The following is a 12,421-nucleotide window of genomic DNA, read 5'->3' as shown; positions in this document are numbered from 1 at the left end:
AGCAGGGGGCGGGGAAGGAAGCCGGTTTCAGCACGGGGCTTCCCCCAGTGCAAGTGTGGGACCCGCAAGTGTGCGGCCCCCACGATAGAGGCCAGCAGCCCGTGGGGGGTTGGGCTGGCTCCTGCTGCATTCTGAGCTCCTCGCATTGCAGCTGGGAACTGTGTGGCATGGTACGGAGCTGGCCAGCCTGGCTGGGCACCTCCCAGCAGCGTGCGGTTCCTGGCTGCAACTCTGGGCTGCAGAATGCAGCAGGAGTCAACCTGGCCCCCGTGGTTCCCAGCTGGCTCCTGCTATCACCAGCCCTGACTCCTGGGGCCCTGTGCTCCCACCCGCTGCCACTTTCCCCCTTGCACCTGCCACCGCTGCCTTTCCACTCTTGGACAGAGGGAGGTGAGGAACAGTCCCAGGGTTGCCAGGTCAGAAGCCTCTGCTGGGCGAAGCTTCTGGCTGGGGGTTGGGGGTTTGCGGGGTGGGGTGGGGCCAGGCAGACCTTGCTGCTGCTCGGTCCTGCCACAGGCTACTCCTGGGTTCTGCTGCTGCTCGCGCCTTGTCATTTTGACAAGCAGCCAGTGGCAGATACATACTAATTTTCTAAATTTTTTAGGGCCTTGTGGGTCAGATAGAATGGCCGGCAGGCTGGATCCAGCCCATAGGCCATAGTTTGCCTGCCCCTGCCTTCGTGTCTGAAATATTTTCTTAACCTATGTTCTACTTTGGAAGCTGCCTATGAGTGTTTTATTCTATGCATTTATTCTCTCCAATTGCATGATAAGTCTTATTAAAAACAATTTGGCTAGGTACAGACATTCAAAAAGCCTGGGGCCATATCAATCTTAGTTGTGTGGCTTTCTGTAAACCAGGTTGTTTAAATCAGTAGTGAACAGAACACATATTTGCACTTTGGTGGGCAGAGGGAAGGGCAGGGGAGGGAGTGCAAATCTTAGACCAGGTTCCACTGTTTTTAAATTAGTCTGTGTGCCCAAAACTTCTGTTCTGTTACAGGTATAGAGCAGTTTCGAATCACTTATACAGGTAAAAGTGTATTGTTGTTACCTAGTCTGTGTGATTTACGTAGAAGAAACTTTCATTTCTAATCAAAGAACGCCCTCTAGTGTGAAGCCAAACCATGACAGAAGCATTGATCTTTTAAAGAACAAAACAGGCAAACAGAAAAAGGCTAGAAATCAGAACAATTATTTTTGACAAGTGTGGATCATCGGTTAAGCATTTGGGAGAAATTCAGAAGACTCTCAGAAACTCAGTGTACCACATATACCTGTCAAAGTATTTGCAACCTACAGTACGCAGCCTGAGTACTTTAGCTGGTGCTCAAGGATCTGCTTGCTAGAATAAACATTCTTCACTAAATCAACAGAGTCATTCAGGAGACATCATTTCAATTGGGTGGCTGGAGTAGTATCTTCACTTTTGTGTAGAGAGGAAGAATCCCTCTGACTCAATTCTATCCCATCTTCTGGCAAGTACCACTCAACTTAGCATGTGAGAAAGACTGTGTATTCATCTCCATATCTGCCTCTCTCCCTTTGAAAAGGGAGAGCTTCTGCACCTGCAGAGGTAAGGACAGGATTTTTTCCTTAACATAATTATGTAATGCATAGAGCTTCAGCAGGACAAAGTCCTCTTCACTTAAACTAGCCTCCCTTGAAACTTTCAAAAGCAATGCCTGGTTCATTGTTCATAGATTGTTAGTGTAGATAGCAGGGCTGTGCGAAGCTTCAGTCTCTGATCTGATTCAGCAGAGATTTGGCCTGATTCGGTGGCTGAACCTCTGAATCCAAATCAAATCAGAGGACCCTTTAATCTCTCTGAATTGAATCGGAAGATTCAGCAATTTGGTTGCAGGTGGCTCATGAATGCTGTGATGCTGGGGCACAAGGAGCATCCCACAGGAGTGCAGGGGCATTCTCCAGCACGCTCAGCAGCAGAATTGGAAGTGAACCAGAAGCACTTCTGGTCCACTTCCGGGTCTGCTGGGGAGCGTGCAAGGGGCCATCCCCCTGTGCCCCTCTCTCCGGCTCAGCAACTAGTGCCTCCTGGGTCTGGGAGGGGCACCTGGGGTCCCCCTGCAGCCGATCACTGAGCCAGGGGGGCATGGTGGGTACTTCTGCTCCACTTCTGGGTTCACCATTAAGCACGTGGAGGGCCCTGCCTCACTCCTGTGAGATGCTCCAGGTGCCCCAGCATTGCAGTGTTCACAAGCCACACCTGGTACCTCAAGGTATGTAGAAAAAACATTTAAAGCTGTGTCTATGTCTAAATCACTGATTCTCTAAATCAGCATTGAATCTTCAGATTCGGATTTGGCCAAATCAAATCAAGGACAGTGATCCAAATCAACGAATCGAATCACTGTCCCTGATTCTGGCCAAATCTGAATCCGAATTGAATAGGGCCTGCTTCGCACACCCCTAGTAGATAGGCTATCTAGATTCCAGAGGACATTTTACCTTGATAGCCTTTGTATTGACCATTCTATACAGGAGTGAATTTCACAATATCAGGCTACCATGGTTTCTGTTTATAGCTGGTTTGATGTGGGGTATCCTTCAGCTTGAGTCCAGAGTGGGGCTCAGTCTTGTTTCTGGGGTCATAGTGAGATGTCTTACTTGCTCTCTATCCCACCGTGCTGCAGTCTATTTACCCCTTGAATCCTATTTTGAGGATTAAGTGCTCCTGAAGTATGACTAGTTCCTCTGTTAGCCCCTCACGCATTGTAGCCTTTCATGTAGAGTGCACAAATATACCATATCAGCTGGTAAGGTATAGAATCCAGCTCTTTTTAGGCTCACTGCACAGCACTATGGAATGAAAGAAAGCCAGTCCCCCCCTTTTGTGTGGTTGGTGGACAAATCAGATTCAAATTTTGCCACTTGTAGAGATAAGGCTATATGAGCCCGGGTTCACAACTAGTGAAGCCATTCAGAAGAATCTGAATTTAGCATAAGATGGTTCAATTCATCAGACAGGGAATTTCCATAAATATTAAATGTTGGAAGACAAAGGAGAAAAACCAAGGATAGTAGGAAGGAAATGAGCAATAAACCCAGTAATTGTCTATATACAAATGCAAAGAGTAGGGGAAATGAGCTTGAGGTGACATTACAGGAAGGAAATTATGACTTGGCTGGTAATACAGAAATGTAATGAGATAAATCATGGAGCTGAAATGTTAATATTGATGGATGCAATCTGTGTAGAAGGGGCAGAAAGAAAAAAATGAAGAAAGGCTGCATTGTACATCAAAAGCCCACTATGCAAACTGTGCAGCCTAGGTGGATAATGAAAGAAGTGGTAATAGTGATATTTTATGGTTGAGGATAAGAAAGATATGAAATGAAAGAAAATGTACAGGTAGCTCCTGATATAGATCACTACCTTGGGATGAAGGGGCTGATGATAAACTGCTTTTGAAACAGGTGTCAGAGATGACAGCATCACAGGAAGACCTAGTCTCCATGGGATATTATAACTACACTGACAACTGTTAGACACACACAGAAAACCATCAATTATCAATGGACTATGAAAGACAATTCCAATTTTGAAGGAATAGAAGAGTCATTTAAAGGTAAAGTCTTTTTGAATCTGGCATTGCCCATCAAGGAGGGAACAATTCAACACCTAAGGAATCTCAGAGCAGGTGCCCATGAACTAATCACCTTTATTTTATTGAGGACAAGCTAGGGGTATAGAAAAGTAATTTGGTTTCAGTAAAGCGTATCTTGCAAGGGCACAGCAATGTTCCCTATGATCTAGTAGAGATGAGACTTTGTTAGCATGAATGTAAAGATGATATTTTATTGGTCCTTTATAACATTCTGGAATTAGAAGTGTGTGTCCTTGCTTTCAAAAGAGCAGGGAGAAATCAAAATATCCCTGCAGGAGGAGCTGGTGCTCTTTATCCAGTAACTGAGTAGATAGAACACTGTCTGAATCTCGGTAGGTCTGGGTTCAATTCCTTCCTCTTTTGAGGCGATCCAAACCCACTTCTCCCACAAGACAGCCCTAACAACCAGACTACAGGCTATTCTGGGATGTGGAGACTCCCAATTCTAGCTGATCCACTTCATATAATTATGTATTCATTGGCTCAAAGAAAGAGTATGCTGTAACCAGTTGTTAGGGTACTTGCCAGGGAGGGGTAGACCTGTGGTCCAATTCTTGCTCTATAGAATATTAATAAAAAATACGGAAATAGTCAATGGACAGGACTGGAACCCAGGATTCCCTTGTCCTCATTGAGTGCCCTAATCAGTAGGCCATAGAGACATGTACTCGCTGGCCCAGTAAACCTAATAAACACTTGATCATCCCATGCAAAGGTTAATACCTGAGCAGGGGGAATTAGAATATTTTGCCGTCCCAGGATTCCCTTGAGTCTGGTGGTTAGAGAAATCTCCTAGGCAGTAGTTCAAAGAAGAAAGAATTGAATACAAGATTCTGGAAACAAAACCCACAGACTACAGGTATTTCCAAGATTAGGTGTCAGCTAAGGAAGGGGGAGGTGGGGAGGGAGGGGAGAGGTTGTTGATTATCTAAATTAGAGCATGTTTTCCTGAAGAGGCCTTAGTCCTTCTGTGGGTCTGGCCTGAGCTCTGAAGTCTGGATATAGTCGCAACCTTAGCTTTCTCTTGAGGATACATGGTAGTGGGCATTTAAATACTCTCCCAGGTTTGTGGATATATTCAGCTTTTCATTTCTTAAATATCTGAGGTATGAAAAATTGGGCTTATTTGACAGATGGATTATAAAAATCTTATTATCTTGCTTGTTGTTCTTAATCATTATTATTTTAGCCTTACTTCTGAGATGATGAGGATAAAACAAAATGGGGGATAGCAAGAAAAAGGAATTTAGGAATGGGACAAGAGAACTGATTGAAGGAATAAAAGCTGGAATAAAACTGGTTGAATATTGAAAAGCAGTAATAACTGAATATGTTGTCTAATGAATTGCTAGAAAATTTTGCAAACAATATCATCCATGAATAGTTTTCAACCAGTTGTTCATAATTCCAAAGGAAAGGGAGTATGATGCAAGGAAATCTAAGGCGGGGGTGGGGGGGGGGCATGGTGAGGGATGGGACGGGATGCTGAAAAGATGCAGAGTAAGAAAAAGAAACCTAATGGCTAGACTCCTATTTTGGCTGCTTCATATTACTTTAGAAAATTAAAGCAGCCTTAAAACAGGCCTAACTGATTAAGATGGGTGGAGCCTGATGAACAGGCTCCATGTGTTGCAGTCACAAAATAGCTGAAGCACGCAGGTGAATCAGGTCCTCTATCTGGAAGGGAAAGGAGTGATGGCCTGAAAATAGAGGTTACGACTGGAATTTAAAAATGTATATATGGAAACATTATTACCAGGGAAAATATGGAATGGCTGGCATAGAGATACACCAAACTAATCAAGGGAAACAAAAATCAGCAAAAAGTTAACAAAAAGGAAGAATAAATCATTAGGGAATAGACACACAACATGTAAATAAATGTTAATTGCATTTTGTCTGGCAATAGCACAAGACACATTCAGCTGGCATTTTGTGGTATCTTACATTAAAATTTGCAGATGGGAGAATAATGTGAAACATTTTCATTTGAATAGTCACTTGAATTTTTAAATTAATTCCCTTCAGCCATGTTTGCTTCTTGTTCATATTTGCCTCCTGGGAATAGCTAATCAAATTTTACTGGCACTGAGGTTAGTGGGAAAATGCATTTCAGAACTGTACCCAGAATTATTTTAGGGCACCAGAATTTAAATCTGAGATGGAAATAGTCACACCCAAAGTACTTATACACTCATTTGAGCAGGGAACAGAAGCTGACCATTTACAATGAGCCAATGTTGATCAGCCATCAATCCACAGAGGAAAAATTTGAAAAAGGTACTGAAATCATGGAGTAAATTTGAATAACACATTTGAACAAATGATGGAGAGAAGTATGGTCCCCTTACAGATTTTCTATGGACTAACAAACAGGCTCCATGGGTTGCATGAATAATTTCTTGTGAATTGCTCTCTTTAAACCACGTAGTATGGAAAAGGAATTTTCAGCTGCACATAAGATACACAACAGCAGGTGTTGACCCATGTAAGTACTTGTAAGAATTCCCTTGGTTCGTTTTTCTAGGATTATCATGGAAAGTGGGCAGAAACTCCTTTACATTTGTGTTGTTGTTTTGTTTGAAGGTCTCAGTCAAATGCAAGAAACCATTGTGACTGCACAAACAAACAATGAAGGCGAGTCTCTGCCATGAAGATCTTTAGTCTGACTTGCCAAGGCCAACAAATGGAATAGGATGATGTGAATTTGCTGAACTCAGATGGCAGGTTATAGATGAAGCTGTGAAAAGTGCCCATGTTCTTTACCCTCAGTGCTACTCATGAGAGCACATGTCCACCCTAACAGATTATTTGGGAACTTTATTCTGATTCCTAAATATTATTTAAAGTGCAAGACCTAGTAAACCCCTAAGTATCATCCCATTCTACTCTGCTCAGGAATGAAAAAAGTGCACCTACTTTTGTAACATACTATCACCTTAGCCTTAAGACTAAAGTAGGGTCAGGAAGAGGACCCATCTGTCTTTTGCATTGGCTTTTTTCAGGGGAGGGGGGACTTTAGCGGGGATAAATACGATCACATTTAGGTACAGTAATAGGTGGAATAGGACCTGGCCCTAAATATATAGCCTTTATTTAGTTTCTCGGATCATAACTGTTTTACAGGGGCACTGACGTTTCTGCTGTATGAAACAATGAAAAAAGGCAGCATGCACTCTGCGGTATTCCTAGGTCACTAGTGCAACTTGTGCATTACAGTTCTATCAGGATCTTTTAATGATTTTCTAATATCTACGCTTTGCTGTCATACTATGGTTATAAATAAAAAGGCTAGTGTCATTTGTGTTGCTAGACTTCTTAGTTCTAGAGTTCAGTTCCAGCTAGCCTGGTTGAATAAGGCCATACACATTTTCTCCAAGATAAAATGTTACATAACAGGTCTTCAGCCAGCAGACCTTCACTGCATAAGTGTTTTCTAAAGAATGTCTGTGTCTTGGATGGAGAAGACAAGACTAAAACTTGAGGGCAAAATTTGTGGCTAGCTCCTGCTCAGGGTGGAGAACAACACCTTAACTTGCTAAAGATCTGCCCACCACCAGTACAGGGTTGTGTCCGAAACACAAGAGTAAACCCTTTAGTTTTGCACTTATGTTACTGATACAAGTGGCTTTGATTTCTATCACAGCTTTATTACGTATTCTGTGGCCTAATCGTGTTTTAAATAAAAACTAGAGTATGTTTTAAATGATTGAATACACTTAAAATTTAATAATTAACCATTGAAGTTTAACAGTAACCTTTAGAGTTAAATTATAGAGATCAGGTGATTTTAAGATGTTCATGTTTCCCTGAAGCTGTATATGAGCAATTGGTAATATATAAAAAAGAGGAGGTGGACTAGACAAAGAGATCTGTGGCACTGGGGTGTGCAATATAAGACCAAATCATTACATTGCTGCTGTCACATTTGCAAGGCAGGTGGTGTTGAAATTTAAATGACAGGAAATCAAGTTCATTCCATTTGGATTTTTGTGCTTTCATTTCATCCCCCCACGCCCTCAACAATGCTATTACAGCAGGAATCAGTCACGCTTAACATAATAGCTATGGGTCAGATCCTAAAAGAGTCTGAAACGCCTCTTTTTTTCCAAGTTAATTTCCTCAGTGGGTTGAGTTCTCAAGCTTTTTGGCTATACAGGGGTTAAATAATACATTTATGTTTTTCTTGGGAGTTGAAACAAGGGGAAAATTTGTATAATTTTTAAGCAAAGCATATTTTCTCAAGCTCAAATATAAAAATCATATTTCCCAGTGAAACAGAGAAAGAAGCCAGGACAATATTTACACCCGGCAAGTTATAATGGAAGGATGATTTTGATGCTGGCCTCATAGAAAGATCTGGCTATTGTTTCTGTAAGCAATTACTAGGGGCCTTATCTAGCACTCATTAAATTAAATGATAAATCTGTTGCTTTCAGGGCACATTTACACGTGATGCTGTGTCGCCTTGCTATAGTGCGTCACTAAGGCAACGTTGCTAAAAAAACCCCCAAACTTTTCACAACCAAGACTGTGCAGTAATGGCTGTTACTGCACCATCATTTAGTACTTCCTAAAGGAAATACTAAATGATGGCACAGTAACAACTGCAGCGTGGGGGGCACAGGCAGACGCACCCTCAGTGGTGTGGTACTGAGCCCTATGACAAAACATTGGCTCTTGGACCGCCTCAAAAGATGAGTGTCACATGTGGGGAGTTAATAAATGACAGTTGCAGAGAAAACACACCCACATGCACATGTGCATGAGAACGCGTACACACACACATACAGACTCACACACATGCACGCGCGCGCGCACCTCTTCAGAAGCACATCCTTTCTTTTCAAGGATTGAATGCCACTTCCTTATCTCTCAGACCCACACACGCAGTAAAACGGCTGATCCAATGAAAGAATTCCTCATCTTTCAGGAGAATAGCAATACCCTGAGTCAATAATGTGGGACGTGGTGTGGAAGGGGAAAGCTTTCAGCTATGCTTCATCCCAAAAAGGGAAAAATATATATCAACACATCAAAAATCTCAGAAAGGAAATTAAGAATGCAGAATAATTTGGCTAGTCTTCATTGCCACATGCTAGAGCTGCCCTTTCAGAATCACCCAAATTAATTACACTATTGAATAAGAAAATGCAGGCTGTTCTTTATATATTGAAGAAATTCAGTGCGACTGAAGGGAAAAAAATGCGTAATGGATTAGCAGTTTAAGACTGATTAAGGTACTGAGGAGAGTAGCAGTAGTTTACATCTTTTCTCCTGGAACATCTCCAAGCAGTTTAAGAACCATAGGCCAGCTCCTCAGCTGGTGTAAATTGATGCAATACCATAGACTTCAGTCAAGCTATGCTAATTTTAAATCGATAAAACGCTATCATCATTTCTAAAACTCTGTCTTAGGCTCTAAAACTTCCCCTCCCTATTTTAGCTTTCCTCTTCAGACCCTCTCTTCTTATCTGTCCAAATCCAGTCTGTTTGGTTTTTTTTGCTTTTGCTCTGATCTTATATCTCCTTCTCCTCTTGTGCTCACACACACATCTTCTAATCCCTGCACTGGGTCCCCTTTCCTTTGAATTTAACTCAGACTTCCTTCTCAAGGGGCTAAATTGTGGTCCCAGTCAGTGGTTTTACTTGAGATTTACACATGTATGATTTGAGATTGCAGCCTCGCTACATAAGTTTGGCTTCATCTTTTATTATTATTGATATTCTTTAAATGGCTATTACTTAAATAGAGACCAAGAAAAATTGGGGGCCCATTGTAGTAGACACTGTATATGCACTTGATGATCCCTATTTCAAAGTTTATAAGTGATCTGATGTAATTGTCAGGCAAGGTTCTTTGGGTAGATGTGATATCTTTTATTAGACCAGCTGAGTAGATGGAAAATTGTTCTTTGCAAGCTTTCGGGCACAAGCACCCTTCTTCAGTCTTAGGGAGTCTGTGCTGTTCTGAGATCTCCGAGGAATGAAAGAAGCTAAAAGTGTAACAGGGTGTAATTGTAGTGTAAGAGTGATATTGTAGCCATGATGGTCCAGAAATTATGTGAGAGTCAAGGATTTCTTAGGGTGGTATCTTTTTATTGGACCACTTATGTAGTTGGGATAAAGTTAGAGAAGCTTTCAAATACAAGATATTCTTTATTGTGAGCTCTTTCTTTGCTTTTCCTACAGCTGATTCATGTCCTTGTGAAGTGGGGGAGAGCATTGCAATAGCCAGGATGGTCCAGAAAATATACAAGGGGGCAGTGTTCTCTTGTGATATCTTTTACTGGACCAACAGTATAGTTGGGGGAGAAGTTACACAAGGTTTTGTACAAAAATTGCCCTTTCTTAGGTCTTGCCATGGCTTGTGACATGTGGCTTTGTTGAGAACTGTTCCAATCAACATCCACTAAGTGTCTCCCCTCTCTCACTTTCCATCACTTCCCAAACCCATCACAGTTGGATGTTCTTGCAAAATTATATCAACATCCAAACCTTCTGCTTTTTCAATTCACCTGAGGATTTGAATTCAAACACCTTCCCACAAAAATTCAAAGATGATCAGATTTAAAATGATGGTTTTTGCCTAACCTACTGATAAAAGCCTTAGCTCAATTCAGCTCCTCAATTTGAATTAAAAAGAAATCATCAACAAAACTGAAAACAAAAACAAGAAGGATGAGAATGATATGGCTCTGTGCATGTCTTTTCACAGCATCTGATGAAGTTAGCTTGGGCTCACAAAAACTTAAGCTATATATCTCTGATTTAGCTAGTCTGTAAGGTGCACATCTATACGGCCTGTTGCAGGTAGTGCCATTCATTAGTAGCACGCAGCATATCAAAAGGATGGTCAACAGGTCTCATTCTCTTCTCACAGATTTCACATTGTAAAAGTAATTAATTTCTTCCAGAACGTCAATCTGACATCACTAACTTCAAAGGAATTACCCCTAGTGTACACTAGTTTGAGTGTGAAGAGGCGGGACTAACAAAAGCTAGCGCAAGTAAAGTTTAATCGTCTCCTCCTCTCTTCCACAAAAGTGACTTTGACTTACTGCTTTTTTTCCTAGTTGATAATTAGCTAGTATAATGGATTTTTTCCCAGAATGGGCACTTCCATTAAAAACAATTTTGATCACTTTCATTGAGTTGCATATGAACACCTTCATGTGGATCTACAGAATCTTAGCTATTGTTAACATGAAAATGATGTAGCTTGTTTTGATTCCATTAATGGTATTCAGTTAAGATGGAATGCTCCTGGGGTGCCATAAATGACAACTGATGCAAAGTCAATGGCAGGTAATATCTACTTCATGGAAATCAGCATTCTAGTATTTGAAGATCTGGCCCCTCATTTAAGAAAAGAATTACATTCTAGTATTTGGTGCTGTCCAAATTTTTTTGTTGTAATTTACATTTTCTTTCATGAGGGACCCTCTTCTTGCAAGACATCTGGCTGAATTTTGCAAATGGAAACGATCTGGATAAGCACTTCTAGGCACTTATTTGGTTCGTTTGGAACCTCCCCACTTTTTGAGGTTCATTATCAAAACCTGGTTTGTTCAGCAGCAAATCTGATATGGTTCAGCAGACTCATCAGGCGCATGTATAGTAAATGCAGTGTGAGGAACCATATTTCTGACATCATACCATTGCCTGACATGATAAGAGAGGAGAGAACATAACTTTAAGGCTTTTATAGAGAGGGAGAAAAAGGCATTTTTTATATTGATACCAATATAAATGTAGAAAAACTACCTTCTAAATCTAGTTGCAATTTTTCAGTTCAATTTGAGTCTGAAGCTTAGTTCTGCTAGGCATTGGAGGAAAGCAATTCTCTGGGTTTATAAACAGATGTACAATCTTCAGGCTTTACCTGACAACAGTGTAAGCAGGAAGTTTTTCCCAAGTCAAGGAAAGAACTGACATGTTTTTCTTGCTAGGAAACAAGCTAGTTTCTTTGTCAGGAATTCATATATTACATTGGAAGTAATACGTTAATGCTTTCAAACTAATCACTTTGGAAGTACTTTACCTATATATGCAGTGTACCAAGGCACAGCCTATAATGTGTTCTGCTATTTCACTAGACTGCCCGGTTCAAAGCACCTCAAGGCAATACTGTACATTCATGTGCTTCACTAGTTGTTTGGTGCTGTCTGTCTCTGATTTAGACTCAAACAACTCTGCTTCAGCTTCAGTACCTGTTATCAAGTTTTAGGGAAACTCCTTTATTTTCCTTGCCTGATTCTTTAGTTAAACATTCTCTTCTCATCCCTGGCCTCGGTGGTACCTTCTCTTGTTCCAGCTATCTACTTTAACTAATGGCATTTAATTGCTCAGTCATTTAACCTGAATAAAAAGTGTCAAACATATCCAGTAGCTTTAGCAAGGTTGCCCCAAGATTAAAGAGGCATTTTACCAGCATTAAACAATATCAACTTGTAGGAGAAAGATTTCCTCATGTTTTGTGGATGAAATAACAAAATGCAGCGCTCTCTAATGCATTAGTCCTACACAATTCTTTCCAGCAACCACCTGAACCACTTTTTGCTAGGCTTCCTTTGTGTTTGGTCATCAAACCAGGTTTCTAAGGAAAAAGGCCTTTACAGTGAAATTAAAACTGGGCGCATCTACATGTGAATTAATGGACTTTTCCTAATGCTCATTAAATTTAGTACCTTGAATGTGAGGTACTAAATAAATATGTATTAGATTACCCTAATGTGCAGTAGCACAAGCACGTGCTTTTTAGGCAATTCTTAATGTGCGGTAGCCTATTTT

This window comes from Crocodylus siamensis, chromosome 2 (assembly GCF_052110815.1).
Source record: "Crocodylus siamensis isolate JL-2025a chromosome 2, ASM5211081v1, whole genome shotgun sequence".
In the NCBI taxonomy this organism is placed as follows: Eukaryota; Metazoa; Chordata; order Crocodylia; family Crocodylidae; genus Crocodylus; species Crocodylus siamensis.
Note: the sequence above shows the minus strand (reverse complement) of the source record.